This window comes from Lynx rufus, unplaced genomic scaffold (assembly GCF_022079265.1).
Source record: "Lynx rufus isolate CCGP_SWC_20201006 ecotype Redwood Valley unplaced genomic scaffold, mLynRuf1.p SCAF_6, whole genome shotgun sequence".
NCBI classification, from domain to species: Eukaryota; Metazoa; Chordata; class Mammalia; order Carnivora; family Felidae; genus Lynx; species Lynx rufus.
Genome location: NW_025814878.1, coordinates 105,367,956 through 105,380,229, shown reverse-complemented (window position 1 = coordinate 105,380,229; position 12,274 = coordinate 105,367,956).

Sequence of the window (12,274 nt, the reverse complement as noted above, 5' to 3'; positions counted from 1 at the left end):
AGCTGGTCATTCCCCGGAGGTCTCGGGAGGAAGCTGTGCCATATGCTTTCCTGCCTCTTTAGAACCTGGGGGGTTAAGCCAGTCAGTATTCATTTCCTGTATAGCCTCTAAAAGATAGAAACTTCATGTGTGGAAATTTTCATGTTTGTTTAAAAAGAGGAGAGATTGTATGTTTTGTGTATAGGTTTTGTTTGGTTTCTGCTTACTGGCCGGCGCTTCTGGATCGATTGCTTTGGGAACGAGTGTGTAAAGCTCTCGGATAGTACCTGAAGTCGTTACGCTCTTTAGGATTCTGTGTTGCGTGTCTCGGGTTGGCTGAGAGTTGAGGCCTTCCCGCCACTCCGGAGGGGAGAGGAGCATTTGGGGACAGGACAGGGATCGTCAGTGGAGAAATCAGGACCTTCACATGTAGATGCTGACTCTTTTGAGAGCATTGCAATAAAGTCACTCCTGGGTTGACTCACGTGCCCTTCCTCGAAAACACATAAACCGGGTAACTGCCCATTCTCCAGTATTGGTTGACCTGAAGCTGGCATTCCGTAATGTGCCTGTGAGTCACGGTTGGAACGTAGGCAGGGGGAAAGAGAGGAAGAGGAGAGAAGCATGTTGGTTTATCAGGATATGAGAAATTGTGCCTCCTTTTTTATTAAAAAAAAAAAAGGGGGGGGCACCTGGGTGGCTCAGTCGGTTAAGCGTCCGACTTTGGCTCAGGTCACGATCTCAAGGTTTGTGAGTTCGAGCCCCGCGTCGGGCTCTGTGCTGACAGCTCAGAGCCTAGAGCCTGCTTCCCAGTCTGTGTCTCCCCCTCTCTCTCTGCTCCTCCCTTGCTCATGCTCTGTCTCTCTCTGTCTCAAAAATAAATAAAAACATTTTAAAAAATTAAAAAAAAAAAAAAGTTGGGCTGAGATTCAGTCATGCTGTACCTTAGATGTCACCAGGAGTCCACCTCTGCTTTCTCAGCTCTACATATGCAGAGGCTGAGTGGGCGCCTCACCTAAATTGATTAGGTCCAGGGAGGACTTGTCCCTACCGCCCCAACCACCTGTGGCCATGTGTTGAGTGCCTCCTGCCTCCAACGCCAGCCAGGCACCTTGATACAGTAACACAGGACATTATTTTTTCATTTTAAATGTTTATTTATTTTTGAGAGAGAGAGAGAGAGGGAGAGCGTGAGCACTAGTAAGGGAGGGGCAGGGAGCGAGGGAGACAGGATCCGAAGCAGGACCTTAACCGACCCTTAACTCTTGATGGACTGAGCCACCCAGGCACCCCAATAACAGCAAACACTTAGTAAATGTTCCTATAATATATTGACGCAAGATGCTATAGTTGGCCCTGGGATGAGGGTGTGTATAAAAATGAACAAAACGATGGGGCGCCTGGGTGGCGCAGTCGGTTAAGCGTCCGACTTCAGCCAGGTCACGATCTCGCGGTCCGGGAGTTCGAGCCCCGCGTCAGGCTCTGGGCTGATGGCTCAGAGCCTGGAGCCTGTTTCTGATTCTGTGTCTCCCTCTCTCTCTGCCCCTCCCCCGTTCATGCTCTGTCTCTCTCTGTCTTAAAAATAAAATAAATGTTGGAAAAAAAAAAAAATTAAAAAAAAAAATGAACAAAACGGGGCGGCTGAGCTGCTCAATCCATTAATTGTCTAACTTTGGCCCAGGTCGTGATCTCACAGCTAGTGGGTTTGAGCCCCGCATCGGGCTGTGTGCTGACAGCTCGGAGCCTGGAGCCTGCTTCGGGTTCTGTGTCTCCCTCTCTCTCTCTGCCCCTCCCCCGCTCATGCTCTGTCTCCTTCTCTCAAATGTAAATAAACATTAAAAAAATTTTTTTCTTAATTGACCAAAGCATAGTCCTTGCCTCCTTGAGGCTCATGACCAAGGGATGGACATGAGGACAACTAATTATAAGTCAAGTCAACTGCAGTGTGTGTTACAAAGGAGAGAGGAAGTTCCATGGAAGTACAAAGGAAAGATGGAAGGGTGCCGGGCCATGGCAAGAACATGAGCAGAGCCGGAGAGGCACCGGCAGTATTTGAGGAGCTTGGAGTAACACCACGTGGCAAGAGTGGAGAGTAGTCGGAGGGAAGGTAGAGGGATGTGGTGGATGATGGGCTGAAGCCCACCTTCATCATCCCGAAGTCACTGGGGCCCCTTCGGAGGTTTTGAGCAGGTAGCGAGGCATCTGCTTTGTGTTTTAGGAAGAGAGGTTGATGAGAATGGATTGGAGCAGGGGAGATTACCTGCCAGAGGCCACTGCAATGGTTCGTTGGGTGAGTGACGGGGCTTGACCGCAGCCAGTGGAAATGCAGTGGAGGGTACTCAAGAATGATTTGTACTCCACAGCCAACCTGTGAATTTATAATGGGCGCGAGCCTACCCAGGCACTGGAGTGGTTAGGTCAGCTGGCCAGAGCACACCTTTTAAAATTGAAGTACATTAATAATCAAAGGATTACTTGGTGAAAATGGAGGTAAGGCGAAAGGAGCTGGATGGTCTGCAATGACCTTTCACTCAATCTATAGCAGTTCTTGTATAGTAATAATAATAAAGCTCAGTCTCCAGCGGGTTGTTACCCTTCTCTGGAGAGATACTTGGCCTGCTGCAGCTGGAGGCACTGCTCTCCTGGCCAGCACTGCAGAGAGGCTGGTGGGTAGCCTGTCAGGGATCTTTTGGGTTGCAAAAAAGGAAACTCACGCATAGGCGCACAAGGAAAATGAGGAATAATTATAAGGAAGGAAAGTCTTCTAACCCAAATGCTAGAAAGGCAACCAGGTCTCGTGGGGCTTAGAATATCATCAGGCAGGGGTGCCTGGGGGGCTCAGTCGTTTAAGCATCTGACTCTTCTTTTCGGCTCAGGTCACAATCTCATGGTTCATGCTCTGTGATAACAGCACGGAACCTGCTTGGGATTCTCTCTCTCTGCTCCTCCCCAGCTTGCACGCACACACACACACACACACACACACACACTCTCTCTCTCTCTCTCTCTCTCTCTCTCTCTCAAAATAAATAAACATTTAAAAAAATGAAGAAAGAATATCATCAGGCACTTTCTCCAGCCCTCTTCCCTCCCTCCACACCCAGTGAGAATCTCTTCTTCTCCCTGACACACCGACCTTCCTATTCCCATCCCCTTGCATGGGCCCCATTACAATTGCTCCAAAATGGTGGCCTTGACCCTTAGTCTTTCCAGCCATGTAGTCTGTTCCCCACAGCTGAGTCAGTTTCTGTGTCCCAACTATTAATACAAGCAGAGAGGATCCGATTGGTCCAGGTTTGGTCCTGGGTCTTTCCCCAATCTAGTTAGGCTGAAGATGTGATGTGATAGATTCTTTGACAAAAAAACAAAATGATGGTAAATAATGGATAACTCTAGCATTTCTGGTATTAATGTTCAGCTCTGCCAGACTTTATGAATAACTCTGTGTATTAGTTGTCTATTGCCGTATAACAAAATACCTCAAAATTTAACAATTTTTAAAAAATTTTTTAAGTAATCTGTACACCCAATATGGGGCTCAGACTCAACCCCACAATCAAGAGTCACATGCTCTGCCAACTGAGTCAGCCAGGACCCCCCAAAATTTAGCAGTTTAAAACAACAAGCATTTATTATATCCCAGTGAACCCCCGGGAACCATTTAGCTGGGAGTTTCTGCCTCAGGGTCTCTCATGAGGTTGTAGTCAAGCTGGTCTCTGGGGTTGCAGTAACATGAAGGGTGGGCTGGGAGATGATCTACCTACACAATAGGCAGAAAGCCTTGGTGCCTCACTGACTGTTGGCTAGAGACCCCAGTTCCTGGCCATGTGGGTCTCTCCATAGACTGAGTGTCCTTAGGACATGGCAGCTGGCTTCCCCCAGAATGTGTGATCCAGAGAGAGCACCTCAGATAGAAGCTGCCGCCTTTATATTCTCACCTCAGAAGTGGTAAACAATCACTTCTGCCCTATTCTGTTGGTCACCGTGGTACAGGTGGGCGGGGTGCATAAAGGTGAGAATACTAAGAGGTGAGTCTACCTGGGGACATCTTGAAGATTAGTTACCACACTCAGTCAACAGACATTTATTCAGTATCTACTTGTGTGCCAGGTGCTAGGAATTCAGAGCTGTGTGACACAGAGTTTCTATCCATGAGGGGCTCTCTGTCTAGTGTGGGGAAGCCTTAGAAAAACAGACCACCACGTGTCCCCTGAGCTCTCCCCGCTGTCCAGTCATCTTTCACACTGCCAGCATACTTATCCTCATAAAATTCAAATCTGTTCATATCAGTCTCTTATTGAAACCATCCTCAAGTGGGTCCCCTTTTTGCCTAAACAGGTTTTGTTTTTGTTTTCGATTTTAATCACCACCACAGTAACAAATACTTTTTTTTTTCTGTAGGTAGACAAAATACCATATGATTTCACTTATGAGTGGAATCTAAAAAACAAAACAAATGAAGAAACAAAAAACAGAAACACAACCATAAATACAGAGAACAAACTGGGGGTTGCCAGAGGGGAAGGGGACGGAGGGATGGGCAAAATGGGTGAAGAAGAATGGGAGATACAGGCTTCCAGTTATGGAAAGAATAAGTCACAGGGATGAAGGACACAGCATAGGGAATACAGTCAATGGTCACCATAAGAGCATTGTATGGTGAGGTAGGAGCTACACTTGTGGTGAGCATAGCATAACATACAGGGTTGTTAAATCACTGTGTTGTACACCTAAAATTAATGTAACACCGTGTCAACTATACTGCAATAAAAATAATAATAATGAGAAATTTTAATCATCGCCACAAGAAGAAATATACACAGTAAAACCTTGGTTCGTGAGCACAATTCATTCTGGAAACATGCTTTGTAATCCAAAGCACTCGTATATCAACGTGAATTTCAAGAACCATTGGCTCAGTTGTGATCATGTGATGTTCGCTGTCACGTACGAATCGTATTGCAAGACCTCGCTCATTTATCAAGTTAAAACTTACTAGAAATGTTTGCTCGTCTTGCGGAACACTCGCAGAACAGGATACTCGCAACCCAAGGTTTTACTGTATATATTTTTAATTGAAGTGTAGTTGACATATGGTATTATATTAGTTTCAGGTGCACAACACAGTGATTCACCATTTATATACATTATGAAGCGATCACCAGGGTAAATCCAGCTACCATCTGTCCTCGTAGAAAGTTGTTACATATTATTAACTATATTCCTATGCTGTACATTGTACTCTCATGTCGTATTTATTTTTTATCACAAACCAACACATATAATAGATGCATTTATAATGAAAACAAATTTCACAAAAAAGTTTACCTCGCTACCTGTGATATATTCAGGTATTTTCGATTCCAGGCTGTTTCATTTTTTTCTGAAAGCGAGTCACAATCTCATGAATTCTACAACCTATTGAATTGTGACCTGCAGTGTGGAAAGCAACAGGCTGAAAAGTCGTCCAGACTCCCTGCCATGAGCTACAAAGCCCCCCAGCATAAAGTTCCTCTCCCTGGAGTTCTCTCCTATTTAGAGAGCTCTTACTCATCCTTTAAAACCAGGCTTTAAAGTGTCTCCTCTTCCCCTCTCTTCTTGGATAGAATTGCCCGCTCCCTCCTCTGGCCCCTAGAGCATTTCACTTGGTAACTATCCATCCGGCTCTAGGGCCAGCCCCGGAGTCTACAATGTATTTTCATGGAGTCTCTCCAAAGTATGTTTAGGTAGAAAGACATGGAGCAAATTAGCATCACACAAATGATGATGTTGCAAATGAGCGATGTGCAGGTGGAGGGTGTCGCGCACGTGGGTTTCCTGTTGATGGAGCCGCATGCTTGCAGAAACAGGATCCCTCCCCCTGGGGGCCACAGTCTCGCCCGCGCGTCCATCTCAGGTACAAGTTGCACCGGAACTTGCCGCTGGGGTTCATTGCCGCGGTTCATTTTAGCTGCTCAGGTCTCTTTCTTTCTTTTTTTTTTTTTAATAGATGCTTTTTTCATTTGTTTGTGTTGATAGGGACAGCCTGGTGAGAAATGGAGCTTCAGGCAGCACAGATAGAAAGATCTCTCTATCTGCACCCGCCCTGCGGGGTGGGGGCGGGGGTGGGGTGGGGAGGGTTTCCTTTCTGAAGTGGTATGGAAGGAGGGTTTTGAGGTTTTTGAATATTTTCTTCTAAGTATCTAAGAAAGAGATTTGTTTGCCCACATTTACACTATCTTGGCAGGGTAGCAACCTGACAAAATATTTTCTGGTTGGTTTTGCCTTTACGTGGTTTTTATTTTTTTGAGGGGGAAAAAGAATCTACACCTTGGTTAAATTCTACTGAAACACAGTGGCTGTTTTCTTTTGACTTAAGGGTTGATGCCAGTAAGATGCCTAGGTCCAGCCTCTTGGGAGATGCTGATAGACCATTCTGTGAGCCATAACCAGAAAAAAAAAAAAAAAAAAAAGACATAAGCAAAAGTAATTAAATTATTCCTTCTCCAGTATTCTCATTTCTGCATTTGTCAACGGCTGTAACTGCCCAAGGATATGTTGACTTGGTTATGGTGTGTGCATATTTGGGGGAGGGAAGTGAGGGGTGAAGACAGACCGTAAACAGATTATTACTGTAGAATATGAGAAGTAGAATAATAGAGGTATGTATTGCGTGCAGAGAGAAGGGAGTCATTTACTCCCAGCAATATTTTTCAAATGAGGGTCACCTCTATTAGTAGATCATGAAATCCATTTACAAGGTAGCTAATAGCATTTCTAAAAAAAAATTTTTTTAATGTTTATTCATCTTTGGGAGAGAGAGAGAGAGAGAGAGAGGGCGGGGGGTGGGGGGGAGCAGAGAGAGTGACTGACACAGAATCTGAAGCATGCTCCGGGCTCTGAGCTGTCAGCACAGAGCCCAATGCGGGGCACGAACCCACGAAGTGTGAGATCATGTCCTGAGCTGAAGTTGGAGGCTTAACTGACCGAGCCACCCAGGCGCCCTGGTAGCTAATAACATTTCTAAAAGAGACTAGACTGAAATGCAGTTGACAACATAGGGGTTAGGGGCACCAGTTCCCCCACACTCTTCAGTGTGTAGTCAAAAATCCATGCATAACTTCTGATTCCCCCCAGAACGTAGCCACTAACAGCATACTGTTGATGGGAAGCCTTGCTGATAACATAAACGGCCAATTAACACATACTTGGTATGTTATATGTATTACGTGCTGTATTCTTTTAAGGTGTTTTTTTTTTAATGTTTATTTTTGAGAGAGAGAGAGAGAGAGCAAGTGGGGGGTGGGGGTGAGGGGAGAGAGAGAGAGAGACTGAGGATCCACGTTTATTTATTTTTGGGACAGAGAGAGACAGAGCGTGAACGGGGGAGGGGCAGAGAGAGAGGGAGACACAGAATCAGAAACAGGCTCCAGGCTCTGAGCCATCAGCCCAGAGCCTGACGCGGGGCTCGAACTCACGGACCGCGAGATCGTGACCTGGCTGAAGTCGGATGCTTAACCGACTGAGCCACCTAGGCGCCCCAGGACATTATTAAACATTTTTTTTTTAATTTTTTTTTTCAACGTTTATTTATTTTTGGGACAGAGAGAGACAGAGCATGAACGGGGGAGGGGCAGAGAGAGGGAGACACAGAATCGGAAACAGGCTCCAGGCTCTGAGCCATCAGCCCAGAGCCCGACGTGGGGCTCGAACTCACGGACCGCGAGATCGTGACCTGGCTGAAGTCGGACGCTTAACCGACTGCACCACCCAGGCGCCCCGAGAGACTGAGGATCCAAAGAGGGCTCTGTGCAGACATCAGAGACCCCGATCGATATAGGGCTCGAACTCATGAACCAGTGAGATTGTGACCTGAGCAGAAGTGGGCCGCTTATCCGATAGCCACCCAGGGGCCCCTTACCGTGCTGTATTCTGACAGTAAAGTAAGCTAGAGAAAAGAAAATCTTATAAAGAAATCTACAAGGGGGGTGCCGGGGTGGCTCAGTCGGTTAAGTGTCGAACTTCGGATCAGGTCATGATCTGGCAGTTCTCAGGTTCAAGCCCTGCATCCAGCTCTGTGCTGTCTTTGCCCTGAGCCTGCTTGGGATCCTCCGCCCCCTCCTGCCTCTGCCCGTCCCCCGCTAACTCTGACTCTATCAAAATAAAATAAACTTAAAAAAAAAAGTGGGTACCTGTGTGGCTCAGTCGGTTGAGCGTCCAACTTCAGCTCGGGTCATGATCTCACAGTTTGTAGGTTCAAGCCTCCGTCAGGCTTGTGCTGACAGCTCAGAGCCTGGAGCCTGCTCTGAATCCTGTGTCTCCCTCTCTCTGCTCCTCCCCTGCTCATGCTCTGTCTTTCTCTCTCAAAAATAAATAAACATTAAAAAAATTTTTTAAAGATTCCTCTCTCTCTCTCTCTCCTCTGCTCACATTCTCTCTCTAAAAAATAATAATAATAACAAAAAAAATTCATATGAAAGAGGGGCACCCATCTGGCTCAGTCTGTAGAGCATGTGACTCTTGATCTGATCTTGGGGTTGTTAGGTCAAGCCCCATGTTGGGTGTAGAGATTACTTAAAAATAAAATGAAAGAAAGGAAAGAAAAGGAAGGAAGGAAGGAAAGAGATTCATCAGGAAGAGAAAACACATTTACAGTGCTGTACAATAAAACAATCTGCATATCGGTAGACCCGTGCATGCTCTTCAAACCCTTGTGGTTCAGGGATCCACTGTGTATCAAGCTGCATCCTCCATGGTAAATTTAGATATTTTTTCCCAAAACCTTTGTTTTAGTTACATATTTATTGCATGGTAATGTGAGATCTATTTCTTCGGAGTGTCAGGCACAGATGTTTGAAAGCCACTGCTTGTAGGGGATGGAAGAAGTCACCCCCAGAGGAGGTGGCATTTGAGCTGGTCTTTGGAGAATGGTGGACGTGCCCCCAAAGAGGAAGGGCATTCCTTACAGAGGAAAAAGTATACGCCCACACTGGGCAAGTCTGTTCTGGGGCAGGATGTTCCCCATGACTGCACTGCAGGGTCCTGGGAGACGAGAGGCTGCAGGTGCTTCTGGGAGGCAGGTGGAGTAACTAATGGACCACTTGACAATATAAATGTTGACACCCCAGCCCTCCCCAGAAATTCCAAGTCTCTGGTAATGGGTTTGGCCTTGGGAATCTGTATTTCTAATACGCTTCCCTGGGCAGTGAGGTGCTGATGGGGGTGTGACGAAACCAGTGCTAGGTTTGCAGAGGTGATTTTTGTAGTAATTTAGATAGAAGGTTGAATGGAAGGAAGTAACATGGGGAGGCCAAGCGAGACAGAGATGAGGACCTGAAGTGAGGTGAAGGCAGTTGGAGAAGAAGGGCTGCATTTGAGGGAGATTTTGGAGGTGGGTTGCATGAGCTAAGGGAAGTAAGAGAATGAGAAGGAATCGTAAATAATCCTAAAATATCTAGGGGGTTGGTCTATGAACACAGAGACTAGAGAGACCACATTCAGAAGGGGAGAGGATTACTGGAGTTTTGGTTTGTGCCCATGGCAGGGCAGGGACAATTCAGTTTTCACCATGCCCCATGTGAACTATACCTTCAGAGCATATCCGTCCTTTGCTCTGATTGCCTGTCTCTGAACAACCTTCTGATTGTCTTAGAGCGGACTCAAGTTAATCTAACTCACAAGGGACTGATACATACACGCCCAACTGCTGGTTGACCGGTATGATTTACAGTGAGGGATGTATACACGTTTGCAGGTGTAAAAGTACTTACGCCTTTGCTCAGGGTATCAAAATACCTGGAGAATGGAAGCAGTATTTAAAAGATTTAGGCGAGGGGTGCCTGGGTGGCTCAGTTGGTTAAGCGACCGACTCTTGATTTCAGCTCAGGTCACAATCTCATGGTTCGTGAGTTCAAGCCCCACATTGGGCTCCGTGCTGAGAGCACGGAGCCTGCTTGGGATTCTCTCTCTCTCTCCTTCTCTGCCCCTCTGCTCATGCTCTCTCTCTCTCTCTCTCTGTCTCTCAAAATAAAGAAATAAACTTTAAAATAAATAAATAAATAAATAATAAAAGATTTAGGCGAGAGAGAATTGTATGGTTTGCAGAGTGTTGCATGTGGGCTCTAAAAATGCCTGATTAACTTTGCTGCGCTCAAATAAGAATGTGACTCTTCAGTAATCAAAATACTTTGTGGAGGTTACAGTGTCTACACTCCCTCTATCTTAGAGGCTGACTTTCTCATCAAATTCTGAGGGCGCTTTAATTTTTTTTAACACTTATTTATTTGGTGGGGGGGGGGAGGGACAGAGAGAAAGGGAGACACAGAATCCGAAGCAGGCTCCAGGCTCTGAGCTGTCAGCACAGAGCCAGACGCAGGGCTGGAACTCACGAACTGTGAGATCGTGACCTGACTGAGCCACCCAGGTGCCCCACTGAGGGTGCTTTAAAGCAGCAACTTAAAGCCTATGAGACTCCTCTTCTACTGCCTCTCTGGTTCACCATCCTCCTGGGCCTGGTGGTGGGGAAAGAATGCTCTGTTTAGGAGAGGTTAGGAGTGCTGGCAGAGCACCAGAGAGGCTGGGGAGTTGGTGACTGACACATCCCAGCCATGCCTTCCAGCCACGTGTGATGTCCTCCTTAACCTGATGACTGTCCTCCCCCTCACATACTCTGTGGGGAAGCAGGCTAGATGTGTAAGACAGCAAGGCCAGTGGGAGTGCTGAATGCCTTTTTTTTTTTTTTTACAGTTCTGTTATACTCCTTATCCTTGTACTAGAAGCTTGTAGGAGTTCAGACTTTTTAAAATCTGTCAAGGAAAATAACCAGCTTGAAATATGTCATGACTAGAATAGCCTTAGTCTCTACAAAGATGATTTAAAGTGTTTATATTCATGTATCAAATAATGTAGGCAAGGTTTTGAAAACAGTTGTAATCCAATAAATTGCTTGTTTGGGATTGCTTTGAAAACAGTTCCACATTACTTCTAATGATAGTATTAACAGTCACAAGAATAATGGTAACTATTATTGGATATTACTATATATCAGGTTCTTTTCCAAAGTTTATTTATTTTGAGACAGTGCATGCACATGCATGAGCGGGGAAGGGGTAGAGAGAGGGGGAGACAAAATCCCAAGAAGGCTCTGAGCTGTCAGTGCAGAGCCTGGCACGGGGCTCGATCTCAAGCACCATGAGATCATGACCTACGCCAAAATCAGGAGCCAAGCCGGATGCTTAACCACTGAGCCACCCAGGCGCCCCACTACATATCCGGTTCTAAAGCAAGGATTTTGTACACCTGACATCATTTAACTGTCCCTCCACCAACCTGAGATATAGGTATGTTACCTTCATGTTACAGATGAAGAAACAAAGGTAGGAGAAGTTTAAAAAGTAGGCAAAGAGATCACTTGGCTAAAAAGTGGCGGTGATAGAGCTCTAACTCTTGAGAGTGGTGGGGAGTGGGAGGAGGGAGAGGAAGAACCATTGGCTTCTTCTGCCTGTGATCCATTGGGCAGTGGTTTTATGTGGTTCTAGGAGACTTACTGCACTCCCTTGATATATAGGTCTCTAGTTATAGATTGATTTCATGTGTTCTAATGCATCTTGTAGACTGGGCTGTTTTTCTTTTATCCCACAAGTACTGATTGTGAGCTAACTACGTACAAAGTACTCTGCTAGGCCTTCAGAGAATAGTAAGCCCTTGAGGAGCTCCCCGTCCAGGAAGGAACATGAGAGAGAGAGATTAGGTTGAATCATAGGAGATGGCCGTTGGGAAATTACATGGTACGTACTAAAATAAATCACTGATACATAATTAAAATAAGGCAACATGGTATTAGCTAAATATTGTGACCTCTCATACCTTTCAGCTACCATGCTAAACATTTTGCATGCACTAGTTCCTGAATCCCTAAAATAACTCTCAGACATGATTATAATTGTTCCATTTTATAGATGAGGAAGTAGAGGCTCTGAATGGTGAAGTGAGTTGCCCAGAGCCACATACCTCGGATGTGACAAAGGTAGAATCTGAACCCAGGTCAGCCTGAGTACAGAGCCAACGTGCTTAAGCCCCAGAATATAAGTACTTCTAGAGGTACAAATAAAGGTATACGCCTTATTTATACACATTGACCATTTAAAAATTTTTATTTCACAAACACTTTATAGAGCACTAACTCATCTGATACATTTTGGTATTTCTGTGATCAGGACACATCTGGTCATGCATATTGCTACTTACTCTCAGCATTTGCACTCTTCCCCTTCTGAGAATGGCCCACTAACCAAGGGGAGCATTTGGAGAGAAAATA